The sequence below is a fragment of the Schistocerca piceifrons genome, chromosome 4 (assembly GCF_021461385.2).
Source record: "Schistocerca piceifrons isolate TAMUIC-IGC-003096 chromosome 4, iqSchPice1.1, whole genome shotgun sequence".
NCBI classification, from domain to species: Eukaryota; Metazoa; Arthropoda; class Insecta; order Orthoptera; family Acrididae; genus Schistocerca; species Schistocerca piceifrons.
The window spans coordinates 426,825,442-426,847,769 of record NC_060141.1 but is presented as its reverse complement, the minus strand read 5'-3'; the positions used below and the strand labels follow the sequence as shown (position 1 = coordinate 426,847,769).

At 38.7% G+C, this 22,328-nt stretch overlaps 1 protein-coding gene across 1 annotated transcript in view; it reads right to left on the bottom strand.

Annotated features, from left to right (window-relative positions):
• The window catches only part of LOC124796296, a 47,879-nt gene extending 26,627 nt beyond the window's left edge, over nucleotides 1–21,252 (bottom strand). Inside the window, exon 1 of the mRNA XM_047260416.1 lies at nucleotides 21,046–21,252. The gene's annotated coding sequence lies outside the window, so the exon portion shown is untranslated. The remainder of the gene's footprint in view (nucleotides 1–21,045) is intronic.
• Between the last annotated feature and the right edge of the window lie 1,076 nt (nucleotides 21,253–22,328).

Below are 22,328 nucleotides of genomic sequence, written 5' to 3'. Positions count from 1 at the left end.
CTGTTCATCACACAAGGAATTTAGGTCTAGTTTGGTTATTGTACAATTGAGTGACTGGTTGGAATAAATTGCCACACCACCTCTAATGTGCTTTTTCCTACAGTAGCTATTTACTATACTAAAATTGTCAAATTTGGCAACTGCAAGTTCATTCTCATTAGCCCAGTGTTCACTCAGACAAAAAATATCAAACTGGTTATCAAGTCCAAACTCATTTATGATAAGTTCTTTATCTTTCAGTCCTTGAACGTTAAGGTAACATATTTTAAGATCCATGCTCTTATTGCTAACACACTGAACACTATGGTGATTGGTTTTCAAACGTTTTTCAGGGCTTATCTTTTGGATTTCTGCCTCTTGTTGCCTTTTACTGTGATATGTATTTGAGAAAGTGGTGATCAACAATCTGTGGCAGAACTAAAATCACAATCGCTTTGTTCATGGCTATCAAAGCTAACTTCTAAGTGCAAACTCAAGACAGACAAAGTTCAGTTTCTGCACTAAAAGTAAACTGTAACTCCTTGCTATCATTAGTTACCTGAAACTATCCTCTGGCTATGTGAGCTGCTGCATTACTAACAAATCTGCAGTCCTTATTGGCAGTTGGTTGCAGATTATCGATGACAGAGGCAGATTCCAAATGAAAAAAGAATGTTAGGTAGAAAAATAAAAGCAAATACAAAAGTCAATACCATGATGAAAATGATGTGGCAAAGAATTAGAAATAAAAAAAATTAGCTGAATAAAAATAATAATCGCAACTCTTTTGATTAGATTTAGAAAAAATAAATTTCACATTTGACAAGATTCAAATCTACAACGTTTACAATGGCAAATTAATATGCTAACCATTGTGATAAAGCAGAACACTGAGTACATTTGTTATATTTTTGATCTTGACCAGCCAGTCACAAAGATGAATTGCAGCCTTCAAAAACTTGCTTTCATGCAATGTTGTGTGAAGCTTATCTAATGTGACCTGAGGTTTGTGATTCTAATAACCGCATATGTGATGCTGAATCATGTCTTGTGTGCAAGTATCCAGTAGTGTTTAGTTAGCGCTGGGTATGAACTATGTATATTTCATTACCATCATTATGTCTGTGTTTTTTGTTCATAGTGTGGTTATCATGCATGATGAAACATGAAATAAAAGTGCAGACCCATGATTCGAAATCAATACACAAGTAAGAAAGCCGGACCAGGAATTGGAAGTGAACTGACCACTTGTTGTGGCAGTCTGGCTATAGCAATTGGATCAGGCATGATGTTGAGTGCTCTGATTGGAGGAAACCAGCTCTTATGCATGAAGTGTCAACTATCACATAATTTTAATCAGACTATATGAAAGATTTGGAAAGTCCAGGTAAAGTTCTGAGTTGTCATAAGCACTGAATATTCTGTCCAGAGAGCAGTCCAAGGATCAAGAGCCTATAATCCAAAAATGTGATGTGCTCTGACAGTGGGGCACCCATAAAGGCTGACCATACAGGTCAGCTGGTTAGCCCATGAGACAGGATGGTTGCACCACAGGTAATACAATATTACCTGCAAATCACTTCCACTGAAGTTTACTGCCACTACAACACACACTCATAAATGCCATCTGCAGGTCCACACAAGCTATCTGTCACACAATGTACCAAATTCATCACACAATAAAACTTGTCACTTCACAGAAGAATTATTGCATTGTTTGCACCATTCAAAATGTCACCTTGTGGTTAGCATTTATGGGCTTGTATAAAACAATGAAAATCAAATTGTATTGCATCTCAATGGCATGTTCTGTCACTGATCTCTGTACTTGAGCTGCAAATAGAATGCTCTGAGGAGACAGATAAGGGTGTTTGCTGGCTGATTTGTACAGTATGCTGTAGAACTTAATGATCACTATCAGTTAACTTATTAGACCTACCAGAATAAGATCTGACTTCAGTTATTTCTCGATAATCATCAACATCAACCATATGACATCCACTGCTAAATAAATGCCACCCAATGAGTGATATGGTGCAGTGGTTTGCACAATGGACTCGCATTCAGAAGGACTACAGTTTAAATCTGATGTCAGCCATCCAGATTTGGGTTTTCCATGATTTTTCTAAATCACACCTGAAAAATGCCTTTCAAAGGGTACAGCCAATTTCCTTCTACATTCTTGAAACATTACGAGCTTTTGCTCCATCTCTAGTAACCTTGATGTCAATGCGGTTATATCATAAATTTCTTTCCTTTTTAAAAGCCACCTTCAGACTTTTCCATGGATTACACTCTTCAGCTAAATGTATCACAGTGTTGCTGCATGTTTTGATCAAATGTCTTGAGTAGAGTGGAAACAATACTCCCCAGATATTACACAACGGATTTTTGTCTGAATTTTTGTAGCCACACGAGGAGTTGGAACTGGACAAATGGAGTATAAAGTTGACAAGTGTGAGGTATTGTTTTGCAAAACGGGTTTCATTGCTTGAAAGTAATCAGGATAGCTAATAAAAGTTCATGAGTTATCAGAGGAAAGATTTTTAACTGAATTTTCATAGCCAAACAAAGAATGGGAAAGGGTCAAATGGGGTATCAAACTACTAGTGCAACGTCCGGTTTCGCAAGAAAAGATTTACTTGCTTGACAGTAATCAGGATTATTAAGAAAATACATAGTTAGTGATAAGAAGAAAAACTGAAATATTTCACAAATGGCTACTACTGGCTATGTAAATGAAGTGTCAAAAACTTTGCCTTTTCAAGGGCTAGTTATTTTGTGTGGAAAAAGTTACATTTGTGAACAAATTATGGAATTCTTTCTTTCATATTGAAACCCAAAATAAATACCAAATTACAGCATAAATTGAAACCTCTGTGCTTTGTCTTAATCTGTATACTCTTAACATTAATACAAGGATAAGTCAATAAGTGTCTGAAATAAATATTTATAATTTATTGCAATAGGACTACAAGATTTAATTATATAATTTTTCATGATAGTCCTCCTGTTTCTCAATGCATTTGGTCCACTACTGTACAAGCTTTCCAATACCTCCGAAAAAAAAACAGTTTTTTGGCTGTGCAACAAGCCATGTTTGCACCACTTCCTTCTCCTACTAATCAGAGCTGAACTCTTAAAACACCTTTAAGTGGACTAATGTGGTTTGGCACATAATTAACAGTCACTTGCCTGTTACTCAAAGGCACAGACTTATTCAGTATAGGCATCAGTTGTGGCTGTACCTGGATGCTCTGCTCTTTCCTCATCCTTCACACTCATTTGATCACTTTTGAACTGTTCAGTCCATTGGTAAACACTTTGCTGTAACAAAACATTGCCCCCTTACTGTGCTGAAAGTCTTCTATGAATTGGTGCTCCTGGTACACACACACCCTACAAAAAACAGATTACAGAATGCTGTCTATGGTGCAAACAGAGAGTGACTTAGCCATCTTTATGTTGCAACAGTGCAAAGTGGACTGTTGAGATAACACTGTAACCCACTACACGCGAAGATAACAGTCCATTTAGCAGTTTTCGGGCACACAATGCTATAGAACCAATCCAAAGACAATTAAAGGAAGATTGATTTATCCTGGTAGAACACCATCCAATATTAAAAAATTTTTCCGAACAAAACTCAAGAAGAAAAGAAATTTTTTTTTAAAAAAAAGAAAATAGTCAAATGTTTTGTGAAATGATTTGTCTACACGTAAGAAATAAAGTAGGTTAGAGAAGCATTTGACATGCCACATCTGCTCACATAATTTTGAACATCATTCAAAAGTGTGTCACAGGTTTTTATTTCTACTTTTAGAGAAATAATTTCACAAAAGTTTTTTTTCTTTTTTTTTCAAATTAGTCATCCACCTACCTACCATTAGTTCATCGCCTTAGTTTTTTCCAATATCAGGGAATCAGACAAAAAATTTCCTTAGCATGCTTCCATATGCCTTAGTTCATAACCTGCACACAAGCATTTCATTTTCACTACAGCCATAACTGTATCTTCCACTCCACTGACCCATTTGTTTGTTTTTATATCTCTCCTAGTAAATTCCACCATGCACCTCTTCATTAATAAATCTTTCACCCCACAGAGCAGAGTGAGCACTGTATTGCAACTTACTAGCATATTAAAACTATGTGCCATTCCTGGAGCCCTGCATGTCGCAGGCAATATTCTTACCTACCCCAGCATTACTCCCAACAGCATTAAAAGGTTTACTTCTGCTAATACCTCTTTCCTAGTTTCCAAACTTCACAAAAGTTCTCCTGCATACCACGCAGGACCAGCTCTCCCATGAGAGAGGATACTGTGGAGAAATGGCTTGCCCACAGCCTGAGGGATTCCCTCCAGAATGAATCTCTTATTGTTCACCAGTGTGTGCATCATTCTCCTCCTCATTGCTCACTCACTGACCCTAATTTTTTTTAATGGTTTTCACATTTAAGTGCCTGCCATTCATCTCCTCATGGCTTGCTCAGTGACCCTCAATTTTTTAAATGGTTTTCACATTTAAAGTCCATGTCTCATTGTTATAAATTGAATCTGATAACAGATATAGATTGAAAATCTCCATTTAAAAAATTCTACTTAGTCCTCTAAAACCACTTGAGACCATTTTTATTTTTCTGCTTAATTTATTATGGCATCCATAGAGTCACTATCTTAAATTGGCCTGATTGGTATTGTACATGGACAAAAAAATACTCTGACAATTATGCACTTGTCTTGCTATCCACCTTAAATCTGAAAAGAGCTGTGCCCTTTCCCCATCACATGCGATGCACCTTTGCAGTAGCAATCTATAATTAACTAACAGATTTGTGGCAGCTTCTTATGCACAATAAATATATATTCTATGAGTTATCTCATAGGATCTAGTGGCCTCTTTTCCTTCGAGCAATTTCATTTCCTTTTCACTCCTACTATTGTTTACATCTATGCATTTTTTTCCATTTCTTTTTCTTTTTTCTTTTTTTTTTTTTTTTTTTGGCATTTGTTTGAGTGGTAAACTAATGATGGAATATAATACTGATATGAGGACAGATCATCACTATTACCTTAGAAAGAAGGATTTTGTATAAATTGCCATCTTTTTTACATATCAATTCACTGCTTGCCCCTTCAAATATAACATAATAAAATTTTTCCTGTCACATGACATGTCATATACAATTATTTGATTGAAACATTGGTGATTTGTCAGTAAACACAGTTGCATGCCTACATAAGGAGTTTCAGAACCTCCCTCCCTCCATCCTACACATCACAGAGCCTAAACAGGCCCACAACACAGTCATCAACCTTTCCTCCAAATGCCTCAGATCTGCAAAATAGAGTCCTTTCTTAAGGCCTCACCTTTTGCCCTCATCCAAAGTCATACTGAGCTTTTAAATACCTTCTCTCTATCCCTACGGTGGTTACATTTTTCTTCCATTAACCCTACCAATCAGACTCACTCCAAAACGATTATAGGACCCTACCTGACTCAGCTTATTCCTCCATCTAACTGTGATCCATCCCCAGTGGCCCCAAATCAGCCCCTGTTATCTTTCCAGAATTTCCTAACCACAAACCTTGCCTAGCCATCATTCCCCTTATCCTGCAACATGGGAACCAACCTCATATCTGTAGAGAGAACCACACTCCTTCACCTAAAAACTGATACCAATCTCATACTCCTACTTGCCACAAAAAGGCTATACCACTCTGCTCATGAACAAGGACTACCTGGCAGAAAGACTTCCCCAGCTGTCAGATACATCCACCTCAAAGCCCTGCCACATTGACATCATTCCAGAAATTCAACAGGATCTCTAGTCCCTCCTCAAATCCTTGTGCCTGTTCCAAAACCTCTCCCCTGATTCTATCTCTCTCCTCACCTCCAACAATCCCTGCACTCCTACCTTTTATATGCTACCTACAGGACATAAACCCAACCATCCAGGACATCCTGTTATGGCTGGTTACTGTGCCCCCACAGAGAGTATCTCTGCCCTAGTGGACACCTTCAGCCTTTATTTCTCCATCTAACTGTGATGCATCCCCAGTGGCCCAAATCATCCCCTGTTAACTTTGCAGAAATTCCTAACCTCAAACCTTGCCTAGCCATCGTTCCTCTTATCCCACTCCACAACATGGAAACCAACCTCACATCTGCACTCACCTGTAACCCACCTTCCCACAACAAAGATACCAGCCATTTCCTCCACTGACTCTCCATAGTTTCTCTCCCTATACTACCCATCATCTTGCTCATTACTGTCGATGGCATCTCCCTCTATACTAACATCTCCACTGCCCAAGGTTTTGCCACTATTGAAAACTACTTTTCCCAATCCATGGCTGATTCCAAACCTACAGCCTCCTTCATGATCACCATGACCAACAATATCCTCATCCACAGTTACAACTCCTTTGAAGGCATCACCTACAAACAAACCCAAGGTTCAGCAATAGACACTCACATGAAACCTTCCTGTGCTAATCTATTCGTGGGCTATCCATCCAGAATCCCAAACTTCTTTTCAGATCCACTGGTAACAGATTCATTATCTGGACCGAGGGCAGAACACCATACCCACATTCCTCCAGAACCTCAACATCTTCTCCCCCATACACTTCACCGGATCCTCCTCAGCCCAATGAGCCATCTTCCTTGATGTCAATCTCCATCTGAAGGATGGACACATCAGTACCACAGCACATCTAGCAGTCATCAACAATACCTCCACTTCAACAGTTGTGACATATTCCACACCAGCGAGTCCCTTCATACAGCCTAGCCAACCATGGCCCTCCCATCTGTAGTGACAACAGTCCTCTCAAAATATGCCATGGGTTTAGCTGAGGCCTTCAATGACCAAAATTACCCTCAAAACCTTGCCCATAAATAGATCTCTCATGCCTTGTCTCCCCAGTCACCCACACCCCCCCACATACCCACTATCCATCCACAAATAAGTACTCATCATGTGACTCAGTACCACTCAGAACTGGTGTGACTGAATCACATTCTCTGCCAGGATTTCAATAATCTCTCATCATGCCATGAAATGAAAAATAACCTTTCTACTATCCTACCTGCAATGGTAGTCCACAGAACACCCAGCCTACACAATATCTTTGTCAGCCCATCTACTCTACCCCTGTTCCCAACACCTTGCCTCGTCGGTCACATCCCTACAATAGACCTACATGCAAGACCTGCCCTATAGATACTCCCACTACCAGCTACACCAATCCTGTCGCAGACATATCCCACCCCATCAAAGGCACAGCCATCTGTGAAAGCAGCCATGTGACCTACAAATTTGGCTGCAACCACTGTGCTGCAAGCTCCATGGGCATGACTACTAGCAAGTTGTCTGTCCATATTAATAGCTACCACCAAACTGTGGCCGAGAGGCAGTTGGCCAACTCAGTTGCTGATTGTGGTGCCCAGCACTTTAATGACTGCTGACTGCTTCACAGCCTGTGCTACCCTTATTTGTCCCACCACCACCACCTTTACTCATCTGCTTAGGTGGGATCTCTCCCTGCAATGCATCCTTTGTTTCCATAATGCTCCTGGGCTCAGCCTTTGCTAGTCCCTACTCTCCAGTTCCCTCTTCCCTTCACTGCCCCCACTCTAGTACTACTCATGCCTTCGATTCCACCAATTCATGCATATAGTCCTTTCTTCCGCTCTACTTCACCCCCCCCCCCCCCCCCACCCCACCTACAGCTCACAGCACAGGCAACACTGGTGTCTCCCCGTACCCTGCTGCCTCACGTCTCCTCTGTGCCCCCACTACCTACCCCAGCTAGATTGCTGTTCACCTCAGATTCAGCTGCAGTTTGGCCTTAGCATCCGGAGATGACAGAGGTCATGTGTGTTTGAGTTATGCTTGTGTGAACGTGTGTGTTTTTTACTACTTCTAATGAAGGACATAGTCCAAAAGCTGAACTTTTCTAGCATTCTTTTCACTGTGCCTATCTGCAACTCAACATCTGTTCTCTGTGGTGAGCTGGAGTCTATTCTTTCCATATTGTTGTTATTCCATCATGGACTTTCCATTGTTTGATATATATAACTATGGCTCATCTGCAAAGGAAAATATAGTTAAAACATTCACACTGCCTACTCATGGATATTTCTCATTCATATAAATTGAAACCACATTAGACTAACAGCATATATTGAACAACTGCAAAGAAAGCCCTTATGTTTGTTACCTGATACGATCAAAGTATTAGCTTGGTAAGTACGTCCATAGTGTTTTTATTTTGCATGTTGGTATTGTGGTCACTATAGGTTTATTTATCAATTGCCATTTTTTATTTGTAGTTCATTGTTGCTACTGATGTTTACATATTATCATTTTGTCATATGTACATAGTGAGTGGAGCTGTGGATATTAGAATATGGAGTACCAAGTGGAGAACTCAGTACATTTCGATATATTATTCTGTTTGAGTTCAATAAAGGGATGACAGCATGGAGGCAGCCAGAAACATTTGCACTGTGCATGGGGATAAATCCATCGAACAGAGTACAGTAAGACATTGATTGTCTTGCTTTTGGGGAGAACTGTTTTCACATTAGTAGCTCTCCATGCGCAGGAATACTATCAGGGTTTGATGAAGATCGTTTACACGCCTTAATCCACGATGATCCATGTCAGTGTACTCAAGACCTGGCAAAGGTAAGGAATTTGATCATGCCACCATCATGCAACATTTGCATGCAATGAGGAAGGGTCAAAAACTGGGTGTGTGTGTGTACCGCACACTCTATGCCAAAATCACACAAATCTGTGTGTGGTCATATATGCATCTCTGCTTGCTCGTCATCAATTGGCTAGTGAACAGCACCAACTTTTCCTACCCTGTATTGTTACTGGTGATGGTAAATGGTGTCTTTATGCTAACATATGGAAAATAAACGAATGGCTGAGCCAAAACAAAGCAGCAACTCTACGGACAAAGACTCACGTACACCCACAAAAGGAAATGTTAAGCATGTGGTGGAATGGTGATGGTGTGGTGTACTAGAAATTGTTTCCCTGAGGTGTAACCATCACTGCTGACATTTATTGTCAACAACTGAGATGTCTTGCAGATGCAATTGAAGAGTAACAGTCTGGAAGTCTGCACGAAGTGATGCTACTCCACCATAATGCCTGCCTGCATTCTGCTAGACTGACAAAAACCACTATATGTAAGTTGGATTGGGAAGTCATTCCACATCCAACTTATTCATCTGGTCTTGCACCCTCAGATTTTCTCCTTTTCCACTCTATCGAACAATCTTCGAGGCACTTCCTTTCAGATGAAAACGCACTCCGAACATGGCTCGAGGCAGAATTGCAAATTTACCCTAGTATTGGCAGGCTACTGAAAATAATGAAGGAGAATATATTATTGATGACTGAAGTCCCTGTTAAGTGTTTCTGTTGTGTTTCTTAAGCTTGTGGAAAAATGCTGCAAACTTATGCACTAACCTAATACCTTGATTTCTATAAATCAAGGTAAAAATATGGAAGTTTTGAGGAGATGACAATAATAAGAAAGCCAGTGCTAAGTAATGGTTCCATGTGCTCCTTGGAGGATGAAATGAGATAATCATGGTTTTAAAAAAATCACAAAACTTGTCGAAATTCAAACATATGTGTATTGGTTGTGTTGAAACTAAGCCAGAGTATAGAAGACTTGATAAGCAAAAAAGAATTTATGCTCAAACCTAGAATGTCTATCAGTTTGGTACAGCACAAGGAATGTCAATACAGAGTGTGATTATGTAAGTACTGAAAGTGGTAGTATAATGGTGATTCTATTACTGACAGCATCAATGAGCCTCAGAGGAGAGAAACACAATTCTTCCTGTAACACAGGAAAGATCATAGAAGAGGACTGTCAGCAATAACAAGCCATTTACAAGCATAGAAATCATGCTTAAAAGGAGTCAGGTGAGAGCTGAAATTCTTTCTGTTTAATATAATCACTGATGAAACCAGCTGTGTGTGGAACAGTACAGTCAACCAGTAGAGTGAAATGATCATTTATTGCACCAGCATTAACACACATATAACCATCAGTGATCTAATGTTGTACAGTCAGTAATACCTGCAAATATTTCATCCCGTGCGCGTACTGCAAGCTAAACTGAAATTCATACATGATTCTTCATGCAGTCTAATGTACATGCCTCGAATCGCCCAATCGTTTTCCATCATTTTTCATCTGACATATGATACTTAGACAACTCTCGATTAACATCAGCTGTCTTTTTTCACTATCAAAACACCAACTCACAAATTCCAGTTGCTCTATATCTACATTTAATGCTATCACTCTGTACTGCCACGACGATGTAGTTGGTAGTTTTATGCAACACTATTCTCATAACAACATAGGCTGCTTCAAAAATAATAATTTGATTTCAAAAACCTATATATTTTTAATCATAAACCAAAAATAAGTGCTTGTCTTTAAATATATAGTTAAATCAAAAATTTTAATGTTTATATGAGCACATTTTGTCGATATTATAGGGCACTTCACACCATACTGATGTGAGCACGCCAAGAATCAATGCCACAGTGATCTGATTGTGTAGTTCATTCACATTAGTCAGAAGTGGAGGTACATAAACAGTTCTTTAATGTGTGTTTAACTGACTGACTCATTCCTCAATGTATTTTTGTTGCTGGGAAAACTGTTGTTCCTTTCCTGCAATATAATTATAGTGAAGCTAGAGTGTGTGTCTTATCCAAATCAAAACTATTATCACGATTTATTGAGCTCCACCAATTAAAAACCTTCACAGCTTTCTTTATCACCAAGACACAAAAAGTGATGTGGTTATTAAAATCTCAACTAAGCGGTCCATGTTTATGCAGTGTTCCACCACAGATCCCAGAGCTAATTGCACCAGGCTAGGTGCATAGTGCACAAAGTATTGCTGAGAAGGATATCCTAGAAGATGACCTTGCACAACTGGAGAGTGGTTCTGAGGAAAATGGATGTCAGCAGCATGGTTTCACATAAACCCGTGGTGCAGGTATAAGATCAGAAATATGAATGTGATGTGTTTAAGTATGCGGTATACGTGTTTTTTGTAAGTGCTCTTTCTACAAGTTAGGACAGATACTCCAAAAATATCAAGCAAATGTGATTTTCTGCCCTCATGTTTTGTCTCGCCAACCTGCTGTGTACGCCTCTGCCTCATAAATCTCACAGAATTTTTTATTTTATCTTCTTCCTGTGATTACAGACTATGATGCACTGTTATTAAATTGTACACAAAACGGTAGAATTTTATTTAAATTTCTCTTCACAATTACTGACACATAGTTTGCTTCAAAGACTAGCTATGTAAACTATAGGACATCTGTATTTTCACACATCAGTAAGCTACACAAAATCAGAGAATGTTCACTCTTTTCACAAGTGGAAATAATCAACAAAATAAATGTAAATTTTATGAGACCCACTTAAAACTTCACCATTCTGACATATTGCATCTACACACTTCAACCGTTGAATCACATCTGAATGACACAGAAACTAATATTTCAGTTACCGTGTACAGGCTGACATTGCACCTATGATGATTTAAAACTTCTCCACAAAAGAAAATTACGTAATGAAACATTAGATATTTTGCGAGTTCACTGCTGGGCCCTGACTGACTTCCTGGCTGCACCAAATGAATGATAACTGGTGGCTGAATCATGCTAAATTTGCAATGCCTATTATATATGTGAGTATTAAAGGAATTATAAAATGGGAAAATGCTATGTTATTTCATTTTATATTTTAACATAAAAGAGAGGACAATTAAAAGTGACAAAGATGCAATATACAGGGTGAGTCACCTAACATTACCGCTGGACATATTTCGTAAACCACATCAAATACTGACGAATCGATTCCACAGACCGAACGTGAGGAGAGGGGCTAGTGTAACTGGTTAATACAAACCATAAAAAAATGCACGGAAGTATGTTTTTTACCACAAACCTACGTTTTTTTAAATGGAACCCTGTTAGTTTTGTTAGCACATCTGAACGTATAAACAAATACGTAATCAGTGCCGCCTGTTGCATTGTAAAGTGTTAATTACATCTGGAGATATTGTAACCTAAAGTTGACGCTTGAGTACCACTCCTCCGCTATTCGATCGTGTGTATCGGAGAGCACCAAAATTACGTAGGGATCCAAAGGGAACGGTGATGGACCTTAGGTACAGAAGAGACTGGAACAGCACATTACGTCCACATGCTAACACCTTTTCATTGGTCTTTTGAACTGACACACATGTACATTACCATGAGGGGTGAGGTACACGTACACACGTGGTTTCCGTTTTCAATTACGGGGTGGAATAGTGTGTGTCCCGACATGTCAGGCCAATAGATGTTCAATGTGGTGGCCATCATTTGCTGCACACAATTGCAATCTCTGGCGTAATGAATGTCGTACACGCCGCAGTACATCTGGTGTAATGTCGCCACAGGCTGCCACAATACGTTGTTTCATATCCTCTGGGGTTGCAGGCACATCACGGTACACATTCTCCTTTAACGTATCCCACAGAAAGAAGTCCAGAGGTGTAAGATCACGAGAACGGGCTGGCCAATTTATGCGTCCTCCATGTCCTATGAAACGCCCGTCGAACATCCTGTCAAGGGTCAGCCTAGTGTTAATTGCGGAATGTGCAGGTGCACCATCATGCTGATACCACATACGCCGACGCGTTTCCAGTGGGACATTTTCGAGCAACGTTGGCAGATCATTCTGTAGAAACGCGATGTATGTTGCAGCTGTTTGGGCCCCTGCAATGAAGTGAGGACCAATGAGGTGGTCGCCAATGATTCCGCACCATACATTTACAGTCCACTGTCGCTGTCGCTCTACCTGTCTGAGCCAGCAAGGATTGTCCACAGACCAGTAATGCATGTTCCGTAGATTCACTGCCCCGTGGTTTGTGAAACCCGCTTCATCGGTAAACAGGTAGAGCTGCAACACATTCTCTGTTAATGCCCATTGACAGAATTGCACTCGATGATTAAAGTCATCACCATGTAATTGCTGATGTAGCGACACATGAAACGGGTGAAAGTGGTGACGATGCAGTATGCACATGACACTACTTTGAATCAGTCCACAGGCTCTCGCAATGTCCCGTGTACTCATGTGTGGGTTCATGGCAACAGCAGCTAACACACCAACTGCACCTGCTTCTCCTGTGACGGGCATGTTACGGACCCGTTTGCGTGCTACGACCATACCTGTTGCATACAGTTGGCGGTAGATGTTTTGCAATGTGCGGCACATTGGATGCTCTCCGTCCGGGTACCGTTCTGCATACATCCCGCAGGCTTCAGCTGCATTTCGTTGACACTCACCATAGATGAGTATCATCTCCACCTTTTCAGAGTTCGAATACACCATGGTCACAGTTCCTACAACACTACACTATCACAGACATCCGGTAACACGGTGTACTACAGTTGGTCTGCGTGCGGAGACGAATGCAGAATAACAATAGCAGCAAGCGCTACATGCAGACACTGCGACAGCTAGACCAAGCCACAACAGTGCACTACAGCCACACTCGTAAACACGGTCGTCATCGTAAACATGTTCCTGCAGATGCTGCTCGCCGACCGTGGACAGTGTTTGTTACAATACGCAACTGAACGTCGGAGGTTTCAAGCGTCAACTTTAGGTTACAATATCTCCGGATGTAATTAACATTTTACAATGCAACAAACGACACTGATTATGTATTTGTTTATATGTTCAGATGTGCTAACAAAGCTAATGTGGTTCCATTTAAAAAATGTAGGTTTGTGTTAAAAAACATACTTCCGTGCATTTTTGTATGGTTTGTATTAAACAATTACACTAGCCCCTCTCCTCAAGTTCGGTCTGTGGAATCGGTTAGTCAGTATTTGATGTGGTTTACGAAATATATCCAGCGGTAACGTTAGGTGACTCACCCTGTATAGTGAAGTTAAGTTTCTCTAACTATTAACTGAATTATTAGAAAACAGAGTTATTGGTACTATTTTATGGGAGAGCAATCTTAATGTGCACAGGAGTTTCCAAAGTTCACCAAAAATCTTCAAGAAAGTAAAATTTTAATTGGAATAATTAACACACTAACAGGTTTTTAAGTACAAGTATATATTTCTGGAAATAGAAAAATTGGTGCTACAAAAACTGTGAAGTTTGGATTTTGCAATGAATTACATTTCAAGATGGTGGCATTCTGGAATATTAATATTTTAAACATGAATAACTTTTGAAACATGGTGTTATCAGGAAAAGTAAGATGCCTGCTTCAAAGTGGAGAACAAAGGTTTTCAGACATGCTATGTCCCTCTTAAAACAAACAATTGTATCATTATTGAATTTTTACATTCATACAGTTTGCATAGTAAATAATGAATATGTCTTTAAATATAACATTTCCAAGATAACTAAATAAACTGCTGTCATCAGCAATCTGTAAATTATACAGTGAATAATGAAATACTGCTTAAAAGAGACATTAGTTATTTTCTGTAACTATTGTACATCAACTAATAACAAAAAGACAATAGAAAAGGAGAAAATAATGCAGGCATCATGAGTCGTATAAGAGCAGCTAGGATAATCCCAGCTTGCTTTGTTAGAATGTGAAGACTGTGTTTATTTTTGGTTTTGTCAAATATATTTAGTTGCTTCATTTAGACAGATGTATACCACATTCATTGTGGCAGCTACAGCAATTCAAATATTGAACAAACAACACAGACTGTTTGTGAAAGGTGTATTGAACCTGAGTGGTAGTCCCAATAAACATTACTCTGACATATGGAACTCTTTAAATTACAACAGTCATGTGTAAAATAAGGGAAAGACAACCACTCCCCTACAGCAGATCAATGCTTGAAACACATAACAAAAACACCACTCGTACTAGCTTTCAAGCACACACTCATTTTCTAGCAAAAGTAGGCACATTCACACATACAACCATACAAACGCCTAAACATACACTCCAAAGGTCATGGTGAGGTTGCCTGATTTGCAATAGTGGTTTTAATCAGGACAAGGCACAGAATCTGAACCACATTGTAGTTAGTTTACAGAAAAGTTGATACATTGTTGTCAGGATCAAAAATACTTTGCTGAGTGACTCAACAAAATGAGCAATCTCTCCACCTGCTGTAGGGGCACATAACTACGAGGGACCTTTGCCAAGTCTTTGCTACAGATTTGTGTGTTCTGTGTCATCACATAATATACCTCCTCCTTTGAGATTATTCTCTTGGCTCACTCAAAGGATGGCCAGCATATGTGTGCCAAAAATATTCATATAAGACATGGATTTTGCATTGATGAAGACCCAAAGGTTGATGGATAAGTGTCTTTAATATACCCCACAAAGAAACAAAACCAGACACAGAATGATGGGCAACATAAATAGCCATTTACACAATCACAAATTGTTTGGACCCATGAGATCTATCCACTGTTAACTGTGTTAAAATACTTTCAGAAATCATTTTAATAATGTTACACAACTCCACCCTTCTGGAAAATGACATCATCAGAGTCACACATTACCTTTCAGAAAAGCCAGTTTTTCACAATTTACAAGTTTGATATTTCTGTGATAGTGTCAGTCAAAAAGAAGTCTGGGTCATACACCTCTATCGAGAAATGATACAAAAATACATTAAGTTTATGACAGTCTTTCATGAACAACCTGCATAAACAGAAATGTTTCAGCAAGGAGATCTCTTTCATGCTTGTCTAATTCATATGAAAGCTCTGAACACCACTGTTGTTTACCAACCAACATGAGCAGTGGCAAAGTATGCTCATCCTGTGCTGAGGGTAAAATTATAAAACACTACGTGATGTATCTTTCAAGTAATACAGAGCAATCAGTAATTAACTATTGTTGTTGTTGTTGTTGTTGTTGTTGTCTTCAGTCCTGAGACTGGTTTGATCCAGCTCTCCGTGCTACTCTATCCTGTGCAAGCTTCATCATCTCCCAGTACCTACTGCAACGTACATCCTTCTTAATCTGCTTAGTGTATTCATCTCTTGGTCTCCCTCTACGATTTTTACCCTCCACGCTGCCCTCCAATACTAAATTGGTGATCCCTTGATGCCTCAGAACATGTCCTACCAACCGATCCCTTCTTCTAGTCAAGTTGTGCCACAAACTCCTCTTCTCCCAAATTCTATTCAATACCTCCTCATTAGTTATGTGATCTACCCATCTAATCAGCATTCATCTGTAGCACCACATTTCGAAAGCTTCTATTCTCTTCTTGTCCAATTAACTATTATAAGGTTGAAATCGTACCAGAAACATGGACACTGGAGAATAGCTACAAATGAAACAGTCTACAAGGAAACAGAACCGGTAATGAGTACAATCAGGAAGAAATGCGTTTCTTTTTTCGGACATCTAATCAGAACACCGGAGAGCAGGAGCCTAAGGAGAATAATAGAAAAATTGTGGAATACTAAGAGCAACATTAAGTGGATTACAGAAATCAATGAAGATATGGATGAGCTACAGATTACTGTGGAAGACCTAAGAAACAAAACTGACAAAATCAGGAAACTCACAGACACACAAACCAGACTGCAAACGAGAATCAATAAACAGACAACAGGAAGGGTAATTTCCGATGAAGAAAGAAGGATGAGATTCGAGGGAATGAAGAAGTACTGGGCTGACAGGAAACTGAAAAATTCTTTGTATAAAGCTGGCTAGAGTGGTCCAATGAAAGCCATAAAATACAAGCCACATGTGATAGTTGGATTACCAGTTCTCTACTTACTTGACAAGTGACCTTTATTGGACTGTGAACAATTTGTTGAATGCATTCTCTATGCATTCATCAGGAACATAAGGATAGCCAATCAATTTCCTTACAAACAGACAACTTTCATCTTTAAAACAGATTCATGCATGTCAAAGTACCTGATTTTGTTAATGTATACTTAACTTGTTTCACATTCCTTCCTGATGAAATGTATGGAGCACAATTAATTAATTAAAAGAATTAAATTTAAAAACAGCTATATTTTTAACACCTTGATTGTGTGCTTTTCTGGTTCTCAGCACTTCCCCTGCATAATCAGTGGTCCTCTTTCCCACATCATTGTTTCCTGAAGAAAATCACTAAATATTGTGCAATGTGTATTTAGCCCCAAAGAACACAATTACAGGTAGCAAAGTGGACTGATATGAAGCTGGAAAGAACATGTGATCCATATTTAGCCCTACAGAACACAATTACAAGTAGCGAAATGGATTGCTATCACGATGGAAAGAGCGCTGCAAAATGTTAAACATTATTTATCAGTAGAAAGTGAAGCAGCCAACAGTTCAAAAACTGATTAGATTTCCACAATGCTTTCCTGGGTCGACAGAAGCATCCGATCCCATGCATCAGCTTTGACCCATGACGTAAGGGTGTTGTCATGTGTGACGTCATGACGGCGCGGAGTTTGGTTTGTGAGTGTGGCGTGTTTGTAGATGTCATCATGTTGCGGTTTGTTGTGCTCTCTGGTGGTATGTTCAGGGTTTTCATTTGTGTGGTGTAATGGGCTCAGTTTGCTTTTGCTCATTATCCAGAATTGTTCAAGTGTCGGCTGTGTTTGTAGTGGAATTCGTTTCAGTGAGTCAACGATTTTGTGTAAAGGTTAATTTAGTGTTGTTCGCTGTACTTCATGTGGTAATTTTAGTAAAATTAATCGGTTGTTGTTTTTGTTCAGGAACGGATATGACGGATAAAATTAACAGTGCGCAGGTCAAGGGAAGTGTTCGATCTCAATGTGTGGCTGTGTATGTTGATATTGGTATCCGGAGATGTTTTTGAGCTATGTAGGCCAAGGGAAGTGTTTGAGCCTAATTTATGAGATCAGGAGTTGCTGTTGAGCTATATAGGTCAAGGGAAGTGTCCGATTCCAAATGATGTGTTTAGTGGTATTTGGGGAGTTTTGTGATGTCAGTTTTTTTAGTCATTTTGTGTGGTTTTGTATGGGGGAGGGTGTCTAAATTTGTTTATATTTAGTTTGCCCCCACCTAAAAACTCCCCATTTCCCGCCCTTGTACCGTTAGTGTCAGGCTTTTTGTGGAAAGTGTGTGTGTGTGTTTTTCAATGTATTTTCATCCTCATAATGTGTACATACCGACTTTATATGCGCCATATTGGAACCGTGGTTTATGGTCGTTTCCGCCATATTTGTGACGTCATGGGTCAAACCAGATGGGCGGTATCGGACGCTTCCGTATTTCCGCTTTCCTAAGCATAGAAGTATTGGAGTTAATATGTCCTTGCCTTCTTCCACATGAAAATGACCCACCATCCAGCTTACTGGATTTATGCTTAATGGTCAATTCAAATTTAAATTTTTGCATGCACAAGGCATTACAGTGTGAAGTAAAACAATGTAGCTGCCACAAACCCAATTATCAGTACACACACAAATATTTTTTTTTAGTAATGGTTGACCTACAGTAGTGAAATAAAATAAAGCAGCTACCAGCAAAGGCAACCTCACATTTGTACAGAAGTGATGTACAATTCATTTGCTAGTGCTATCAAGCTTGGCAGTTAGTATCCCAAAAAAGTCAAAATGTAATGACACAGATAAAGCCAACCATATCAGATTAAAAAACATATTAAATGTTAGGATAGGAAATGCTCTTGAGTGGAATGCAGGAGACGTTAGTGTGTGGGTAGATATACTACACTTCTTGTACTCAGGACTTCAATAGTGCAATACCCAATGGAGTACAGGATAAGTAGCAGGAATGACATACAAATCAGTGAGCATATTGTGTAAATTGCATGGATGATGAAATACAGCTTTAGGGGATGAAGACATCATTTTTAAGTACAACACTCCTCATCCCAAGGCGTGCTGAGCAGCAGTTCCCACGTTTTGCCCACCCCTTTCCCCTCCTTATCACTTTCCACTCCATTCCTATGCTAAACTGACACATTCCTTCCACCTCATCATTTCCTCTCTCTTATAGAGAAGCTATTATAAAACAATGATTACCTTTTTAATAAAATTTCTCTCAAATTTATTCTATGATATCTAAAACAGCAGTAAAGTAACACAACAGTAAATCTGTAGGCACCTTTCTTTTAGCATTACTATATATCTACATTAAAGCTATGAAAAATTTGCTTTCAGTTACATCAGCTTCATCTGAATCCAAATTACTTTTAATACTAAGATTAAAGATTTTATTACACAATTTTATTCCCTCAGTTACAGAATTTTATCCAAAATATTGTGCCATTAGAGTGTTACCGGAAGTGGCTGAAGACCCTTTGTCATGAAATCTTACCTGAGGACTGCCTGGGAACAGTACAATTTGAGCAATAGTGGATTTAATATTAAGGTCTCACAGCAAGTGTTCAGCAGGATTATGTACATAGGTCTCCACTGTTTTAATTTACACAAATGATTTGTCCAGTTTTATGTTAGAATGTTTAAAAATAGTTCCCTTAGCTCCTAAAAGAATTTGGAGACATCAATGCAGCACACTGAAGAACATTTCAAATAGTTTAATATGTGGTTAAAAAGTGAATAAATTACATATCGATCAAGGCAAAGCCACTGATAGTTTCTCCAGTTTACATAACGGTAATCATTTGTGTGTTTACCACATCAGAATTCATATGCACATAATTTTAACATAGATTAACAGTAGTTGTCACCTTTGTAAAAAGATTGTGTGGAAACCTAGTTATCAGTTACACTTGATCAGCTCTTGTTATACATTTTTCTACGAAGCCATTTAACAAATACAGTGCTGTTACATGCAAGTTTCCCTGGAGCAAAAGAATGTTTGTTTCGCAGTGAAGTTTATCATGTACACCACCAGAGTAAAAAGCAACGAATCTTGGAAACTGACTTCCAAGAAACTGTTTAACTCATTCATACGTACAAACAGTTGGTTCATGACAACAAAAAATAGCAGCTAAAACAACTATTCGTTTGCCAGCATGACACACACCACAGGCAGGTGATCAACATATCTGCTACTATGCACAAACTAGAGTGTGGCAGAGTAGTTACAGCTACTCACAAGTGCAATTAGTTCATATCGTACAAAGAGAAGCATGCAACTGCTTCAAGAACTGGAAGAATTTAAGTCATGCCAGTAACATGATTAATTCTCGATGTTGCTTTAACATAAGTTGTTAATACTATACACTAATATATAAATACACTATTGCAACCATACAATGTGTAATAATGAGAATTTTAGCTGTTATGAGATACCGTATCTGCCTCATTATATGTGTACCTTGTATGTAGATGGACATAAAACAATGACATCTACTGTATAAGAACATTTAAAGACTGATAAATAAATAATGCAATGTAAATTCAGACCTTAATTGTGGGCTGTTTATTAAGGGTACAATAAAAAACTAACAAGCTCTTGGCATGCAAAGAAAATTTCTGTGCATTACAGAATTGACAATTACAACTGTAGTGGGTTACAGTATTCTTAATAAAGTACTAATAACTTCTGCAATTAGATCTCTATATACCACCTCGTTTATTTCGATTACGTCTCTTATTCGGCATCAAACAATTTTCGTTAGTCAGGTATGCAAGGTTTTGCATTGCAGCTGCCAATTTTTTTTGGGATAAAACACAGGAAACACGTTTTTCAATAAATTTTATTTGTGTGTTGCCTTCATTCCGATAACACTATTACAATAAGATAAACACTTAAGAACAATTTAAGAGATGTGGCAATTACTACTACAACATTTTTGCAAATGCCTGGGGTTTAATTCTGAAATCAGCATTATCATTACAGAATGGAACGTTTCAGTATGTTGTGACCGACAGCAAATATTTACGGCCTTGAAGTCTACAAAATAAGTAAAGGAAATGAAAGGACTATGCGACATCTTATTTTTTTCTTCCTTCTACATAGCTACCTTGTACAGCATTGCGATGGGTATTATTAAGACAGGTTCATGCTACAAGCGATTCTGAATTTATTTTACCTCAATTATTGGTATAGCGGTATTCCTCGAAGGTTGCTACGAACTAAAAAGACCTAAATTATCTCATTCTCAGTAGATACGAGGGTGGCACAGGACATCCGCTGATATATGCATAAAAAAGGCGGGGCGGAAAGTTTGAGTTACACGTCGCGCCTTAGTGCATTGACATTAGCACTCCACAGATGAATACGCATGCGCATATGGAAATCGACGAGCACTTCACTGTAGAAATTAGCAGCTTGACCATTTATCATGTCTCACAAACTGTAACGCCCACAGCTCTGATCGCGGAAGCAATTGTGTACATTTATTACCGAGTGTATAATAATTGTCGAACGACGTGCATATTCATATCTATATTTATTTATCGTTGTTGATTATGTACATATTGTGGGTTTTATTGGGTACGTAAACATAAAGATAAAATACATTCAGCTACATACACAAATGACAAGTATACATAATATATAACACAATATGCAATATTAATAATTGGACAGAGAAATAAATGGAGTAAAAATAAACGACATAATACCGACATACATCTTCCATGTGTTGTAAGAAAAGGAAGCATGTTTAAGGATGCAGTGTAAACTAATCTTCCATGGTATTTCTGAAATAGCCTTGAATTTTACAGAAACTATTTGTAATATGTTTTTGTTGCGGAACAGTATGTCTCCCGGGAATAAACTGTTCGTTAATGAAACCGATTTGGTCGAACTTCTACAACAGGTCATAGGCCCAGGCCACGTCTAGTTGAACGAAACGTAGTTTTAGGAGAAGACTGATCAAATCCAGTGCGTCTTGGTGGAAGAAATTATTGTCGTTCGAACGGTAACGGGAACCGTCTATAACAACATAGCTAAAAATGGCGATTATAAAGTGAATCTTGACGAACATTAATGGCCTGATGATTGGACTAAGTGTATTTGTGTCTATTTCGCTTCGTTCACACGTACTCGAGGGCATACTTTCACATTTGTATGTTATGTATTTTGTGGTGAAATCTGTACAGTGTAAGCCTAGGTTGTCTCAGGATGAATAAACTACTACCACAACTATCACCACTAGCGGTACTATTAACATGTGTGGTATTGCCATGGGATCCGACAAAGATACAAAAGGCACCATGAACAGAATGGCAACAGCATGACGCGAAAGCAGCACGTCTGAGTGCATCTGAGCTAATTTAACCGGTTACTGAACTTAATAATAATAATAATAATAATAGCTTTATTCAACATCTAATGGTTCACTGCACATGTACGGAAACAGTAATGATT